Raw genomic sequence first — 17194 nt, forward strand, 5'->3', positions numbered from 1 at the left:
AAGGGCTCAGCTACAACATGAACGTTACCCTAACAAATGCAAACAGTGTAACCTAACCACTTGTACCCTCATGTTAATCTGAAATAAAAAACAAATGAATAATTGAATGAAATTATTTTAAGTTAAAAGAAAATATTACTACTTCTGTGGCATAAGCGGGGGAGGAATAAAAATGATTTCTACGGAGCAGAGAAGAACTGATTGCCAAACTGGTAAAGGTCAATTTGTTTCAGTCACCAATTGGGTGTATATCTGTTGTGGATAGACGTGATTCTCCTGTGATAAATATCAAAGATGTATGAAAGCATTGACATAGGGCATATGTCATAACTTCTAAGGGATAGGTGGCAAGATGTTTGAATGGACTTTTATACTTTAGTAATAGTATAAAACATGGGGTGCTTTGTGTTAATTTTGAAAGTTGGACGATGGATACATGGGGAGTTATACTGTTCTCTCTGCCTTTTTTGTATGCTTAAACATTTCTATAACAAAAAGCTTTTAAAGATAAAAGATGTTGAGGGCCTCAGGAAGAGTGGGTAGGGGCAGTAAGGATAGCTGGCAAGGGTAGGTCAGTCCATCAAGATTGGATTTCTGCTCTCTCTCAGAAAAGACATTTCAGAAGTATAATTTCCTTGAGTGTAGAAACCTTAGAAGAAAATTTCTTTGTATGTGATAGGAATAAAGAAGGAATGGAGAGATGGATAGAGTTTTTTCAAGGTTGTTTGGGAAAAATTTTATATCCCAGTGGCTTCTAATTCCTCTGTGGATGGTGGGTCTGGCATACCTGCTAATAAGCAGAAGGCAGAAAATAAGGCAGCTTAGGGCGGCGCCTGTGGCTCAGAGGAGTAGGGTACTGGCCCCATTTGCTGGAGGTGGAGGGTTCAAACCCAGCCCCTGCCAAAAACTGCAAAAATAAATAAATAAATAAAAAAGACAGCCTATTGTTGACTCCAAAGTGATTAACTTCCTGGTAGTGCAGGGCACAGTGGAAAGCAGGGAACTGATGTGGAGAAGTAAAGGGAAACTGTCCGGCTCACCCCTAGTCAGTGCTATCTGGTGTGATCTGTTTAGCTTTTTTTTTTTTCTTAAATTTCAAGTTACTGCGGGTTACAAACAACTAGGTTACAATACTTGCATTTGTCAGGGTCCCCTCTTATAATTTTGTCCTATACTCAAAAGGTGTGCCATATACCCTTACATGGTGCCCATTAAGTGGGAGCACACCAATCTCCTCTCCTCCTCCCCACGACCTTGTTCCTCCTCCCCACAACCTGAATTGAATTGAATTATTCTCTTATGTCGGCTTGTAGAAGGTCTGTTGTTTCACTTTAAAGACTAGGCCCTCTCTATTAAAGGGATTTGGGGAATAAAAACAAGGGATAACTGTTCTTTGTAGCTGCAGAGGGGAGACAGAATCATAAACTGCAAAACAGTTTTGAGGTCTGGTTCACTGATTCATTGTAATAAAGTGTTAAGCTGGGAAAATGCATAAAATATTCTCTTATACTCTTGTGAAGTACATAGCATCCTGTTCTGTTTGTCAGTCAAATATAAAAATGTCCTGGAAAACAAGTTTTTTCAAGAAACTTACATTTCAACAATTGTTTTCCTATTTTATAGAATGTAACCTTTAAGATCCTTTGGGCATATTAAACTGCTGGCCTCGCTGTTAATTCATGAATTACCTTAATAATGGTTTCAAATTCTCACCTTCTTTAATAGACCTAAGAGCCTTCCTTTCTGTCTTCTGTTTCCAGATCAATTTTATTTTGATCTAAATTTCTTTCTTACTCTGTCCCTGTTCTTAATGTGTTAAAAACATGAAGGAGATAATTTCAAAACAATTTTCCATTCCCTTTCTAAAAGTGCTTTTAAGTTAAATTTTTCTCCTAAGTACATATGGTTCTGTTCCTATTCTCTTATTCTTCAAATGTATTTCATAAATCATTCCCATTTCTAATAAATCATTCAATGAGCAGGGAACTAACCAAGGCTTGAGTCTTCCAACAGAAAAATAAATCTAGCCTCTCTCACCTAAAGGAAAACCCCAGATGGTCTCTGTTTAGTGGAGGAGAGGTGGTCGGGATTACTTTTATAAGATGATGAAAGTCATTGTCCAGAGAATATATTTGCAAATATTTGAAGGCTAGAGAATCACTTTCTTATTGTCCTTTTCTATGCCATTGCAAAATTCCTTTTCTCTAGTGGAACACAGACGTAATAACAGATGTTGAGACAGACACTAATGGCAGAGTCTGATAGGAGATTTGGGTGAGTTGTCCAACAATTATACAACTAGTGTGTTTGTTAGTATAATAACATTTAACATTTAATAAGTGCTAACTATGGGCCAGGCTTGATCTTATGTCTTTTCAGATATTAATGCAATTTGACCCTCATAACAACTGTTTGAGGATGTTGTTATTATAATGATCCTCATTGTACCAATAAGTGAGTACATCAAATAGCTCTCCAAGGCCAGTTATAGGCAGTAAGTGGGAGAGTCAGAATTGAGGCCCAGCCAGAGCTCACAGTCTTTATCATAGTCCTCTACAGAAGCTAGTGACCTCTCTACCACAAGAGATGGTCAACCACATAGACTCATGACCACTCATCAGAGCTGTTGTAAAAGTGACACATACATAAAGTGGACTAGAGAATGTCTACACCCTTTTCATTTCCACAAATCTAAAAATTTAGGAGACCTATAACCATCATGGTACATAAAAGTATATATATCACCTTAACCTTCAAGTCAGATCCCAGAGGGAAAGATGAAAGGTAATTCTCTTCCATTACCACACGTAACACCTGAAACAACTTCAGTGTGGGTTTAAAGAATGATCAGGAGCTCAAGTGTGCCATAGTCCTTTCTGGTCCCAGAGGGATATTCTCAAGTTTGTGATGGACAGCAGGAGAGAGGTTCAGCCCACACTTGGACCCTGGAGAAGCTCTCCAGGAAACTCTTACTACTAATACCACCTTCTGGGAAATACTACCTAAGAGCCAGTTTCTCCTCTGGAGACAAGTGAAGAGGTGTGTCTTTTCTCAACAGTTACTCTGACTTTGGCTTGAAAGAAGACCTGGGAGAGCCACGTTTCATGATGCTTTGTAACCTGCTGAATAATTCCCCATTTTCACTATGCTATGTCACACCCTGATTCCCTGGGAAGACAGCAGACTCCTCATCCTCAAGTTCCACCCAGGACAGCTTCTTCATCACATTTGCCCCAAAGTTGGGAAGCTTAGGATTCTTCCTTTTAAACCACATGAGTCCTGTTTCCCCTGCCTCAGGAATGGGGACTGGGAACCTGTCATCCAGTGTGCTGCCTCCAGAAAAAAGTGCTAGCAGGTGCTAGACCAGCTGGCTGTAAATTTCTCATTGTGGAAGAAGAGTGAAGGCCAAGGGTCAGTACCCTTTCTGAAAACCTCTGGGGGCTATGCACATTGAAAAATAAATCCCTTATGGCAATGACATCAAGGGATAGATAGCCAGCACTGCACTACATGCTCTATCTCCTTTGATCCTCACAACACCCCCAAAAGGTAAGTAGAATTATTATGTCATTTATAAGATTAAAAAAATGGTGAATTGAGTTAACTAATATTTTGTCCAGTACCTAAGTTCTTAAGACCAGATGGCAAAAATGTAGAGAAAGAGACAGAGAGACAAAGAAAGAGAGAGGGACACAGAGAGGACTGTCTCCTTCTGATAATGCTTTTTACTGGGTTCTTGTCCAGTAGAACAAGATCAGCAAGGGGTTATTCTGATTAGTTTTGCCAGTTCAAAGTTCCCCCCACCTTCTAAAGTTTCTCTGTGTGTGTGCATGTGTGTAAATGTGCACCTACACAAGTACAGCATCTTAGACAGGAGCTACAAATACATCCTCCACTCCCACAGCTGATGCTGCAACCTGATGGGTGCCTTCAGATAATGTTATTTCGTTGTCAAAGCACTGATGAGCTTAACTACCAGGGAACCTCAAACATTCAGGGACCACCTCTTTTGCTTTGGCTTCTGCCCCTGATGCCAAGAACCATATGGCCTTTTCTGTCTCTTCAAAACTCATCATCCCCATCGCACTTATGAGAAAGCACACAAACACTTGCCAGGAAGACGAACTCAAAGGTAGCCCCAGTGCCTCTTAATACTCCTCAAGCATTCATGTTGATACAAATACCAGACCCTCTTCCTGGGAGTGTAGGGGTCTTTTGCCTCCATTGTCTGTTTTTAGCAGAAATTATATTTTCCCTGACAACCTCTTGGCATCCACTACTGTGTATCTTCATGATCTATACCACTGTTTTTCAACTATTTAATCTCACGGCACATTTGAAGCTATAGTCAAACTTCCATGCCACACTTAAATGATGTTGATCAAAAAAGAGAATAAAAGAATATACTTACTGTGTTTTGAACTTCTTTCAAAAATAATTTAATTAATGATCTTTAAAAGCATTCATGGCACACTGGTTTCTGATTTTCATCATTGCTTCCTATTGTTGCTAAGAAACCTCTCTCCTCTGGTTCTACTTTTTCAAGTTTCCTCATTGATTGTACCAAGACACGTTTTCTGGTGCTACTTTTCTTATACTTTTTAATTCTTATCACCTTGTGGTTGTTCTCAAAATATTGCAATATTAATAAGTCTTTTAATTTCTGTGTCCAAATATAGAAGTTTACATCATATAAAAGATTGCTTATGTCTATTGTCAAAAAAGATTAGTATGACCTACATCTGCTATGCTAACTCTTAATACCTAATGAACATAGAACAAAGTTCTTAACCAAAAGTTCTTCCCAGGCTTATTTCTCCCTGCTTGTTTACTCGGATTCTGATACTTACATCACACATTTTTGCCTGAAGTTGCCCTCCACTGTCTAAACTCTTGTCTTTGAGGTTTACTCCATGATAAAGAGCTTGGACACCATGCGTTAGGTGATGGATAGAGAGGGAGTAATTTTAAAGAGATAGAGAATTACAAATTGAGCTGCAATAAACATTCTGGTTCAAATTCTTTGTAAAATTATTTTTGTTCTTCTGGGTAGATACCGAGTAATGGAATTGAGAGATCATATGGAAGGCCAACTTTCATATCTTTGAGGATTCTCCATAGGATGGCCTTGAAATACATTCTATTTAGTAAAGTATTGCAAGAATGGAAAAATAGATATCCAATGTATGCAATAATAAATTGAAGCAATATATAAATAATTACATGCTCACAAGAACAAATATAATCTAGTATGGGGGTGGGCAAGGAGGGGTTAAAGGGGAGGACGATTGACAGGAGGAGGGAAGGCATGTGTTTATCTCCCCTAATGAGCACAATGGGTGTTTGGATACCAGGCGCCATGGGTAAGGAGTTCTCTTACATCTGAATCTTTACCTTGGAAGTGAGAACAATGTAATCTAAAGATTTGTAGCCTCATATTAATTTATAAATAAAAAATAAAATAAAATAAAGAGATTGACACAATCATATTTGGGTCCAGTAACCAGACATCTGGCTGAGAAAGGAAGATACACATGGAATTGTAGCTAGAAGTGGTTACAAAATGGAGAAAGATTCACGGAATGACTAAGGAGGCTATAAAGTGTTTTTCAGTTAATGGGACAGAGCTGGTGTTGAGGCAGATATTGTGGAGAAATAAATGCCACAGCTGAAAGAATGCATGATCAATATAGCTGAGAAGATAGACGACAATAAGGATCAGAGCATAGGGTGCAAGTGCACTTTTCTTCTGAGAAACAGAACAGAAAAGAGGTGCGTACCTGAAAATGATGTCTAAGGGAAAATAATGAGGAACTATTCCCTATAGGTTTAAATTTCTCTGTGAAGGGGGAAGTGACACCAAGGTTTCCAGAAGAGTTTTAATGTAGAGTTTTGTGGTGCGTTTGTAAAGAGTAGCAAAGGTTTTGATGACCACCATAGGTAATGGGAAAGACAGGATCACTGAAGATTGTTGAGGGTCCAAATGAAAGGCAGCAGGATGAGTTACAGCTCCTGTGTTGTGTGATTTCTTCACTATCTCTCGGCTATTCAGAAACAGGGAGTGAAAATATGGGCAGCTAAAACTTCAGGGTGCCTGGCCATGGAGGGATGAGAGTGGTAGAACTGGGCTGGCTACCTGGCATACAACACAGGTTTAGAGGCTACAAATTACTGTCAGGTCAAAGAGCAGGTAGACACAAATGAATAAGCTGCAACAAGCAGCATTTGGCAATTAAACAACAGTAGCACAATAGTGTTAAAGACAATCCCTACTTGCATCCACTTAACTATTTTGGCTTCCTCTAACCTGAATCTTTTTGTCTTTTAGCATGATCTGTGTCCCCTGGCTCCCTCTTACCAACCCGCATAAACTTTTGCTTATTGGCAATCTCCTCCCAAGCAACGCTCTCTTTATCTCACCTCCTAACTTCTGTGTAACATGCCCCTTAGCTGTCAAAATACATGGCCATACTCAATTAGGCCTGCATAATTTTTATGTTCCTCACTGTCCAGTAAGGAAACCACACCATTAAGGTCCAAGTACATATGTGCTTCCCCATCACATGAGCATGCCCCACATGACAGATTCTTAAGCACCATCTACCCTGTTCCTCAGATCCTGCTTCAACCAGCCCAGTATCCACCACAGCAGTAACACCTCAAGTACTCCCACCCACCTTCACTCACCTGTGGGAGCCTCTGCTCACTGACAACTTTTTCTTAGACATGATTAATGCTGGGAGAATGAGGACCAAAGATCCCATTCATGGCAAAAGAAAGCACCCCCAGAAAAAGAGGAAAACTAAAAGTAAGCTGAGTGAGTCTGAACAAAGAAAAGTCAGCTAGCTTATGTTTAAGCCAGCCATTGCTAGCAAGCTTCTTCCCTTTCCTAAAAGTCTAACCTGTTGGAGATACAGCTTACAAATATCCTGCTGCGTCTGTGAGCACTCTGAGTAGAATAATGGTCATAGAAGAGGCTATGACATATCCTAAGAAAAGATACATCTTCTAGGACATTTCCTGCCCATTAAACAGGCAGAGCAGATACCCATTGTGGAGGTTTGCATTTGCCTGGATCAGAGACCAAGGGAATAGTTCGAGCACTGAGAAATCGGCAAAAGAGCTTATATCACTTATAGCAGAGGGAAATCCTCTGTGGTGGTGATGGGAGAGAACTGCTTCCTTCCCACCGATCCCTCAGAGGAGATGAACGCTGGTGGCATTTTGCTCCACAGAGACTAGGGTAGCTTAAAACCTCTCTAGAAATTTGTGTGTGTGACCTCAAGCAGGAGAGTGTCCCAACACAAGGCTCAGATTTCAGATTACTGAAGGCCACCCTTAAGGTTAATAATAAACAAAATAGAAACTGATATCACCAATCTAAGATACTGTTGTCACCTTTGTTCCCGTCCTCATCTTCCCCTCTGGGCAAATAGAATTCAATAAAATCCAAAGGAGTAAACACTCTGGGCCATTGCCAGAATCTCACAATGGGCAATGGAACCCTGCACTCCCACTTTTAATCCTACTCTATGTCTCTTGTCTTTCTTTACTGTCGCTCCTAACTCTATATTTCTTCAGTTGATCACCACCACTTTCCACAGGTCTCAACTGATGCTGCTCTCAGGGCGGGACACCAACATCTAAACCATCATTTTCTGAAATACATGACTATCTTTGGCCTGCTGTACAGATCCTGAAGACCTATCTTGCTTGCTGCTCTACAGGATAGAAAAAAGACTATGAGGGAGAAGGTGTGGGCTACAATGAAGGCAAAGAGATGGGAAAGAGTCCATCTTCTCAAACTTCCTCAGGCAGGGAAGGGGCTGTGGGGGTACATAATATCCATTCCTCGACAAGAGCTCCAGAGCACTGGTCAACTTTTAGAGGCCAAAATAAGCAATGTGAAGAAATGAACTAACTCCTACTTTTCCTGACTAAGAACACACTCTAGGTTCCCCAAAACCTATGCCCCCAGAAAGCACAGAGAAAAAGACATGGCTCTTAGGAGAACATTTATTGGAAAGAATCTGTTGATTTTTCTTTTAGGGGAGTAACTACCCAACTTGAAACCTGCAAGGATTCGTGGATGGGGCACAGGCTTTCTGTGGAGCATGGGTGGGGAATGCTCCTAACACAATTGGAGGCCGCCCTTTACCAGAGAATCTTACCCCTTCTGTTTTATTCTGCATTTAGAAATCCACTGCTAAGCAGGAATCATTTGCTTTCTAATGTGATTTTCAGGAGGAGGCTCTGCCTTCAGAGACAGAGATGGGGAAGATGTGCTCCTAAGCATGTCCTCACGCATCTTGTCTATGCTTCCATGAGAGGGACACAGAAGAGTCTGCCTGCTATTCTTAATTGTTTGTATATTCTCCATTGGCTCATGCTTGGTATAAAAGGAACATTGTGTTAGGGCTCGCTGTCCTCCCTTTGCCTGCAGATGAGGAGGCACAAGGGGATGATCCAAGCTGGGAACTGAATTTATTGTTCCAAACTGTTCTTCATCACAAGCTTTAGAGCTTCTTCTGGTCTTGGAGATCCTACCTTCAGGATTTGTTGTTCCCATGTATTCCAATTGTTTTCAGACCGAGGCTTTTTCTTGAGGACCTTGAATTATTCCCTGCTTTTCTAGCTCTTTCAGAGAGTTAGACTCAGACCGTTATCTGAAGACCTCTCTGAATCACTCAACAGATGAACTTTTGGGCCATTCCTAAGGCTATGTTCCTCATCCTCCTGACTATCCTTGTTAAGTGGTCACATTTCGGAGCAGCTTTCTTGGAAGCTTCTACTTTGGCTGAATCCAAAATTTTCTTGCTGAAGATGGAGACCTATTTTTTTCAGAAGCAAAGTGCTGAGAAAAAAATCTTCAGAAGGATGGGGGTTGGAATATAGACCTTGGAGAACTGGCTGAGCAATGTGAAGTTAGGAACTGGAGGACAAATGTCTTCCTGGCATTTCTTGATCACAGAGTGGAAAGCCCACATAATTTCTGTTCTTTCTGTGACACTTTCCAGATCAGGTGGGAAATGTCAGATGACATAACACACTGTGCCTCATTCTGGGATTTATGAAAACACACTCCACAAACCTAATCTGGGATAAGGAACCAGGTGACAGATTGGGAGTAGGGATTGAAATTGGGCCTGCGACTGGACCTGAATGAGGATTAAAGAGTGAGACTGGGCAGGGAGGTTGGAGATGGTTAATTACTGGGGATTCTTCAGCTATGAATATATTAGAGATTGAAGAACACAGATGTTGAGGAATAGCCACCTGGGACAATGACCACAAAGGGTAGGGACCCACCCTGCAGAGGGAGGAGATGTCAGGAGAGCTGAATGTATTTCATCTATGTCATCCTCAAAGGTTTTAGGACCCAGGAGCTGCTGTCCACGTGCAGGTGCTCTGGTTTGCTTTTGCTGGTTCACAAAGGAAGGGAATCTGCTGAGCCGTGCTTGTTGGCAGACACTAACATTGTCCCTGAAGAATTTACCATATTTTTCCATGTATACTGTGCACCCACATTTTTGGCCCAAACTTTCTGGAAAATGCACCTCAGTTCTTGGCTAGAAGAGACATGTGGGAGGGCTAACATTCCTCTGTAAACATGCAGATTGTGCCACCCTTCCATAGCCACCCACTCTGTGATGGCTGCCCCTTCCCTCACTCCTGGGAGCCATTCCCTCCTCATCACATCAGAGGCCACACTCAAGATTACCACACATGTGGCCACCAGGGCAGGAGCTTCTGAGATGCTCAACTCAAGGGCAGCCATGATGCTCCCGGAGATCTGCCCCAGGGACTAGAACCTCTCTGCACAGCATTCCCAACCCCCTCTGTGCAGGGTTCCCAAACCCCTCCGTGCAGGGTTCCCAACCCCCTCTGCACGGCGTTCCCAACCCCCTCTGTGCAGGGTTCCCAACCCCCTCTGCACAGCAACACTTTAGGTCCAAGACTCCACCCAACAAGGCCAGGGCCTGCCTCGCCACCCCACCACAGCCCCCTCCCTTGGTCATGGCACTAGGCGGAGGCCACACTGGCTCACTCCCACCAAATCTGTGATTCTTCTGGACCGGAGCCCCATCCACCCAGCACTGCCAAGAGGGAAAGCACAACAGCTCCAGGAGGTCCATTGGGCCCCACACTCCCAAACCATACTACCCATATATGATGCATATCCTTGTTTATCCCTCAAAAATTTGGGCAAAAAGGTGCACTTTATACACGGCAAATTTGGTAGTTGAGAGTCTGGCCTAAGTTGCTTTGGGAAAGATCCTGTTTTCTTTTCCTTGTCCTTCCACATCATGAAATCACTCCACTTTTTAACTTGCCTCTCCAAGAGAGCCATAAAATCAGAGTTGGGCAGGGAGAGATAACCAGATGTTACAAGGTTGGCTGCAGGGTCTCCCACAAATGATGACTCAGAGGTTAAGGAGAAGAAACTCAGAAGATGCAGGCTGCCACAGGAGGATTCTGACATTGCTAGGCTTGAAGGGTCAGTGCCTATGATTGCTAGGAAATAGTGGACAGCTCATCAACACCTTCTGAAGAGAACATCTCCAGAATGAGCCTCAGTGGATGGAAACAGCTTTAGTTGAGTCACAACTAAAGTGCCATCTGCTGGCGGGTCACTGTTGCCTGATGATGAACATGGGAATCAGTGGGACCACTGCTTGGAATAAACTTGGTAAGAGGTTGACATCTCAGGAAAGGCAGGGATCAAATAACTTCACAGTGTCCATAGAAAAAGTCACCTCTGATCAGAAAACAACATCTGCTCCCTGAGCGTCTCATGGTGGGAGAAAAGACACATAGCTGAGGTGCAGAATGTCCACTGGGAATGTGGGATCCAAGGGAGGAACAGGCTCTCAGAGCAGAGAGTGACTGAGTGGTGAGGGTGAAATTAAGTCACATAAGAGGGTCCTCAGACCAGGAGAAAGAATGGAGGATAGAGTTGAAGAAGGCTCGGGCAGAGGGGCTGGTGTTAATTCTCCTGGAGGGCTTGCTGAGAATGCAGAGGACAGAGTGGGTGAAGATATCTCATGGAAAACATGCGAGTGATCAGGGCTACAGAAGGAGCAGAATCTTCGGGGACTCCCAGGACACCAGTGGCTTGACTTCAGCAGTTGTCCAAAGCATATCTCACAGGGGATCTGGACACATGGCTGACAAATGTGGACAGTATCACAATGCTGGCCTGGAGGCTGCAGAAGACAGGAGGCACAGAGCTGCAACCAAGGACCAGAACAAGAAAAGAGGGGCCTGCTCGTCTAGCAGGGTGGAGCAGCCTGAAGCCTGCGCCCCCTTCACCTCACCTCAAACACCCGTGACTTGACAATACCCTCTGTGGCCTCCTTTGAAGGCCATCACTCATATCCCCTTCCCATGGCTACCACCTCACATGACCATGGCAGGACACACTGAATATTGAAATATAGAAAGCATGCTTGCCAAAGGGTCTAGGAAACACAGAAAGATTCATCACCTTTTTAGAACAGAGAGCAGCTTCCTTCACTCTTCTGCTTCTCTTTAGGTAACTCCCCAAACCTGGGAAACCAGAAGAGTAGGTGATATGTAAGAAAGATAGGAACACAGGGATCATACTGGAGTCCCTTTAGGAGAGACCCCTGGGTTATTAAGCTCTGATGGCCCAAAATCAGCTGACAAGGTTAAATGGTCAACAGTAATATTAACAGATTCAGGTCTGTGTGGCTTCATTTATGAAGTACATTACCCCACCTGATCCTCAAAACCAACACGTGAAGCTGAGACATCAGTGGTTACTTTAAAGAGGAAGGTGAGCACCCAGGAAATTAAAGTACTGATACACTCAGGAAGTGCATCAGTCAGGAAGTGCTGACTCCCAGCCAACCTGTAGTCTTTCCTGGACATCTCCCTTGGCCACCTATTGGAGATAACCAGTGCCGAGGTCAGTCACGGCTTCCTGCCCACAGATGGGCAGAGCGGAGACCCTGAGAAGTGTCTCATTGCTTATATCTTCCTAGGAGCCTTCTTCAAAGGGCTCTCTTTTCCCAGACATTCTCTGAGAACATGGACCTGGGGCCTCACGGAAGTAACAGAAAGGTTCACCATTGGAGAGCCATTGTGTCAAATACACAGAACCTTACCTTTTAATGTTCCACCTTCCTTTCCCCAATTGGCTCTACCCTGATACTGCTGAGAACAAAAGGAAAAGAATGACAGGCTGAGAGTTGCTTCTCTCACACCTCTTCCCTAAGAGGCTCAGACATTCATCATCCAAGAATAATGTTGGCTCGGTGCCTGTGGCTCAAGTGGCTAAGGCGCCAGCCACATACACCTAAGGTGGCGGATTCAAATCCAGCCCAGGCCCTCCAAAACAATGACAGCTGCAACCAAAAAATAGCCGGGTATTGTGGTGGGCACCTGTGGTCCCAGCTACTTGGGAGGTTGAGGCAGGAGACTCGCTTGAGCCCAGGAGTTGGAGTTTGAGCCACAGCACTCTACCCAGGGGGATAGCTTGAGGCTCTGTCTCAAATAATAATAATAATAATGTGACTACTCATTTTAACAAATAGAAAGATGTTCCTCTTATCCATTTTTAAAAGTGATAGAATATTTCACAGTTTCCTTCTCTGAGAAAATCAAGGGAGGATTTTGTTGTGGAATCTCCACTTAGTGTTCTTAGCAGTCCTCTGCTTAAGGAGGATACAGACTCAGAAACCAACTGTCAGATCTGCTCTCTCAAAGGACCCTGTATTCTGAGGACAAGCTTGGATGATCTGGACATTGCTCTCCTGAGCAGCTCAACATGAAGGAAGGGTTGGCTGAGTGATACTTAATATGGGAAAGCAACGATCACGTGTCATTTTCTCAATATGCCAATCCAGAATCACAAAGTCACGTGTTCAGGGATTTATCCAAGAAGCCTCCACCACACCCGAATAGGCAGCCTATGAGCCTAACGTGGAAGCCTTCATCCTCCTTAACCCCTATCCCTGCCCAGCCTCTCCTCCTGGAGGAGTGATACTCTATCACTCTCCAACCCAATAAGACTCATTTAGAAATGTGCAAATAAAAATGGGAAACAGCAACAGGGAATCTCTCTTGGGAGTTCCTTACCTTTTGGATGTCTGAGTATTTCCTGATGGTTGGTGAAAATGCTTTCAACACAAGGTAGCAGAGGTACAAAGGGAACAGTCTGAAACAGAAGCAGAACTCAGCCAGGGCTCATATGGTTGTTCAGAAAACAGAGACTCTTTTGCACTGTCTGGGCAGTGTGGCTGCCTAAAGCAGCTGAGTGTTAAGGGTGCCCAGGCTTAGCTGTAGCCCCAGACCTGCATCACACAGCACAAGAGAGTCACAATGGGGTTTTGAGGGTGGGGAGAAGACAACAGGAGGAGGGTAGCTACAGTCCCCATCCACCATCCCAGCAGACCCTCTGATCCTTTTGAGACTTCTAGGTCCCTCTGCCCTCCCCCACCATCCCATTTTACAACTTCACCCTTTCTTCATACTGTATGTTTGCCTCAGTGAAATGTTCTGTTTGTTTTATCTGTAACCCAGATATTACCGGAGCCCCCCTTTGCTTTGTGCAGCCTTTGACCTAGACCTCGGAAGTCTGAAACAGCTGGAATTTCTGCTTCTACCCAGACATTTATACTCTCAGGATTACATAGATCCTCAAATTCATCTCATCTACAGAATTTTTTTTGCCTTACTCTAATCTAGATGTAAAACCTAAAGTTCCATTACACTTATTTTAGTCCTATGAATATTGAATAGAAAATGTTTTCAAGTCAGCCTTAGTGTTTTCAATCAGAGTAGCTAACTCAAATAAAACTAATAATATATTACTCAACATTCCAAAATAAAATAAGTATAAAATGAATGTATATAATTAAAACTTTAAGTGATATTGGGGGTAAATTTAGAGCACTTATTTCTCTGAAGTTAGTGAAACAAACTGTATAATAACTTCAGACATAGTCTGTACACACACACACACATATGCACACACCCATGCTTTGATGAATGAATCCAATACTTTCTAATTCAGGAGTCAATTCCCTCCTATTACTTCAACCTTCTTTTCATTATATTGACCATACCTTTTTTTCTAACCTTACCTAAGGAAAAGATAGTCCCAGGCCTCTACATTAATTTCATTACAGGTCTGTGGCTCCCCTAAGCCAGGCATAGCTCAGTGTGATAAACTATTGACTCCCTCAGCCCATGGTGGCAAGGTAGGACCTAGAAATGTCAAAACCTTCAGGCAGAATCTGGTCTTGAGTAGCCTTAACCTGAGTCTTCCATGGGCCATGTGAATGTGACCTTTCCTATATGCAGGCTCTTCATGTCAGGTGTCTATACTCCCTATTTTCTGCCACCATTTTGTATACCTTCCTCATAAACAACTTATCAGATGATAGCTGTCTTCTGAACTGTCTCCCAAATTCTCATATCTCTCTTAAACTCTGCAGCCCTTTACTTTCTAAGAGCTTCCTCTCTCTCTTTCCTTTGATATGCATCCTCAATCAAGTTTTCATTTAAGAAATATTTCCTTCTGGAAACTAGGAGACACAGACATCTATATATTTGGGGCTCTTCCCTTGACCTCATAATGCAGTTGTAGCAGTAAGTCCCACATAGTTCAAGATCTATGCAAATGGGTAGAAGCGGTTTTCCTACCCCCAGCATTTGTAACTGCCAAGTCATCTCTGGAACAAATTAGATACTGTAGGACATAACTGCTTGCACACATGTCCCTTCTTAACAATGGCATTATAGTGCCTCACGGATGTGCATTAATTGGCTATTCACAAAACCAAACGTGGACATAAAAATCAAATTTTCAACAATTGTGGGATTATTTTACAGTTTATTATACTCATATTATGGAATATTATACATTTTGTTTATTTGTATTTCTAGATGGAGTCACTCACCCAGGCTGGAGTGAAGTGATCCAATCATAGCTCACTATAACATCAGACTCCTGGGTTCAAGAGATCCTCCTGCATCAGCCTCCAAACTATCTGGGACTATAGTCATGCATTACCTCTAATTTTGTAGAGACAGGGTATTGCTATGTAGATCTGGCTAGTTTTGGACACATATCCTCAATCTTTCTGCCTCAGCCTCCCAAGAGATTATAGGCATGAACCAGGTGCACCTGACCTGCAATATTATATTCAATGAGGTGATGAATATCTTCAAATATTTTAAGTGTATTAACTAAAGTACAAAAATAGATGAAAAACCCAATATTTTTGTATATATCACACATACATACAAAGGTATAAATGAAAATGCTAACCACATGAATGGACATGTTAATTAACTTGATTGTGGTGATTATTTCACAATGACAGCATATATCAAAATATTAAGTTATATGCCCTAAATACATACAATTTTTAATTATCAAGTGTACATCATTAAAGCTGGAGAAAATTCAAACTGAGAGACATTTTCCAAAATAAACAACTGATTTTAAAATGGGCAAAATATTTAAATAAGTACATCATAAAAGATGAGATCCAAATAATCAACAAGATTATGCAAAGTTAAGATGCTCAACCCCATTATTCATCAGGAAAGAGCAAATTAAAACTACAATGAGTACCACTGTATACTACTCATATAGCTAAAATGAAAACACTGACAATATTATGTGCTGACAAGAATGCAGAGTAACTGGAAATCTCGTACTTTGCTGGTGGGAATTTATGTTGGTACATCTTTTGAAAAATTGTTGGACAGTATCTCCATACCCCTTAACAGAGCATTTCTAGTCCTAAATGTATACCCAAGAGAATTGAGTTCAATGACTACCAAAAGACATGTAAAAAATTTTCATAGCAACTTGACTCATAGCACCCCACACCATAAAATCCTAATAATGAAGAATAAAAAAAACCTTGCAGTTTATTTGCATCATAGATATGAATAGATATAATTTTTTTTTTCAGGGTGCGAAGGGTGCAATTTTATTTTTTTTTCCTTTCCCCCCCATTTTTTTTTAATTGAATGGTAACTGTGTACATTGATGCACTTTGGGGGTACAGTGTGTTGTTTTCACACACAATCCATGACATTTCCATCAAACTGGTTAGCATAGCCTTCATGTAACTTTCTTAGTTATTATGTCAAAACATTCATATTCTACTCATAGAAAGATTCACTTGTACCCTTGCAAGATGAACCACAGAAGTGAACCCTCGAATCCCTCTCCCTCCACCCTCTCCACCCTCCCTCACCCCCATCCTTAGGTTGTTATTAGGTTATAGCTTTCATATAAAAAGGTTTAAATTCATTTCATAATAGGTGTGTGTACATTGGATACTTTTTCTTCCATTCCTGTGATACTTTGCTAAGAAGAACATTTTCCAGCTCCATCCATGTGAACATGAAGGACGTAAAGTCTCCATCTTTCTTTATGGCTGCATAGTATTCCATGGTGTACATATACCACAGTTTGTTGATCCATTCGTGGATCGATGGGCACTTGGGCTTCTTCCATGACCTGGCAATTATGAATTGGGCTGCAATAAACATTCTGATACAAATATCTTTGTTGTAATGCGATTTTTGGTTGTCTGGGAATATACCTAATAAAGGAATTGCAGGGTCAAACGGCAGGTCTATTTTTAGTTCTCTAAGTGTTCTCCAGATGTCTTTCCAAAAGGAACGTACTAGTTTACATTCCCACCAGCAGTGCAGGAGTGTTCCCTTTTCTCCACATCCACGCCAGCATCTCTGGTTTGGGGAATAGATATAATTTTAAATATTCATCTCAGTATACAGGTGAAATAGGAGATGAGGTCCATGTTTTCTGGATATATCCCAATCATCACCTCTCATTTTGTGGCTTGTCCTTTAACTCTCTCTATCATGAATTTTATTGAATAAAGTTCTGAATTTTCATAAGTTACAGTCTATCATTTGTTATTGTGAGAGTGTGTATGTGTATTTATGTCCTGTGTAAAAATCTTTGCTTAGTCAAGAGGTGGAGCAAGATGGCCAAATAGAATCTTCCAGGGATTGTCCCCCTGCAGGAATACCAAATTGAACAACTAGGCACATAGAAAAACACCTTGGTAAGAACCAAACGACAGATAAGCAATCACAGTACCCAGTTTTATCATCATTAACATAGAAAAAGTCATCGAAGAAGGTATAAAAGATGGTTTGCTTTGGCCATACAATA

The sequence above is a fragment of the Otolemur garnettii genome, unplaced genomic scaffold (genome assembly GCF_000181295.1).
Source record: "Otolemur garnettii isolate 467f Iridium unplaced genomic scaffold, OtoGar3 scaffold00145, whole genome shotgun sequence".
NCBI classification, from domain to species: domain Eukaryota; kingdom Metazoa; phylum Chordata; class Mammalia; order Primates; family Galagidae; genus Otolemur; species Otolemur garnettii.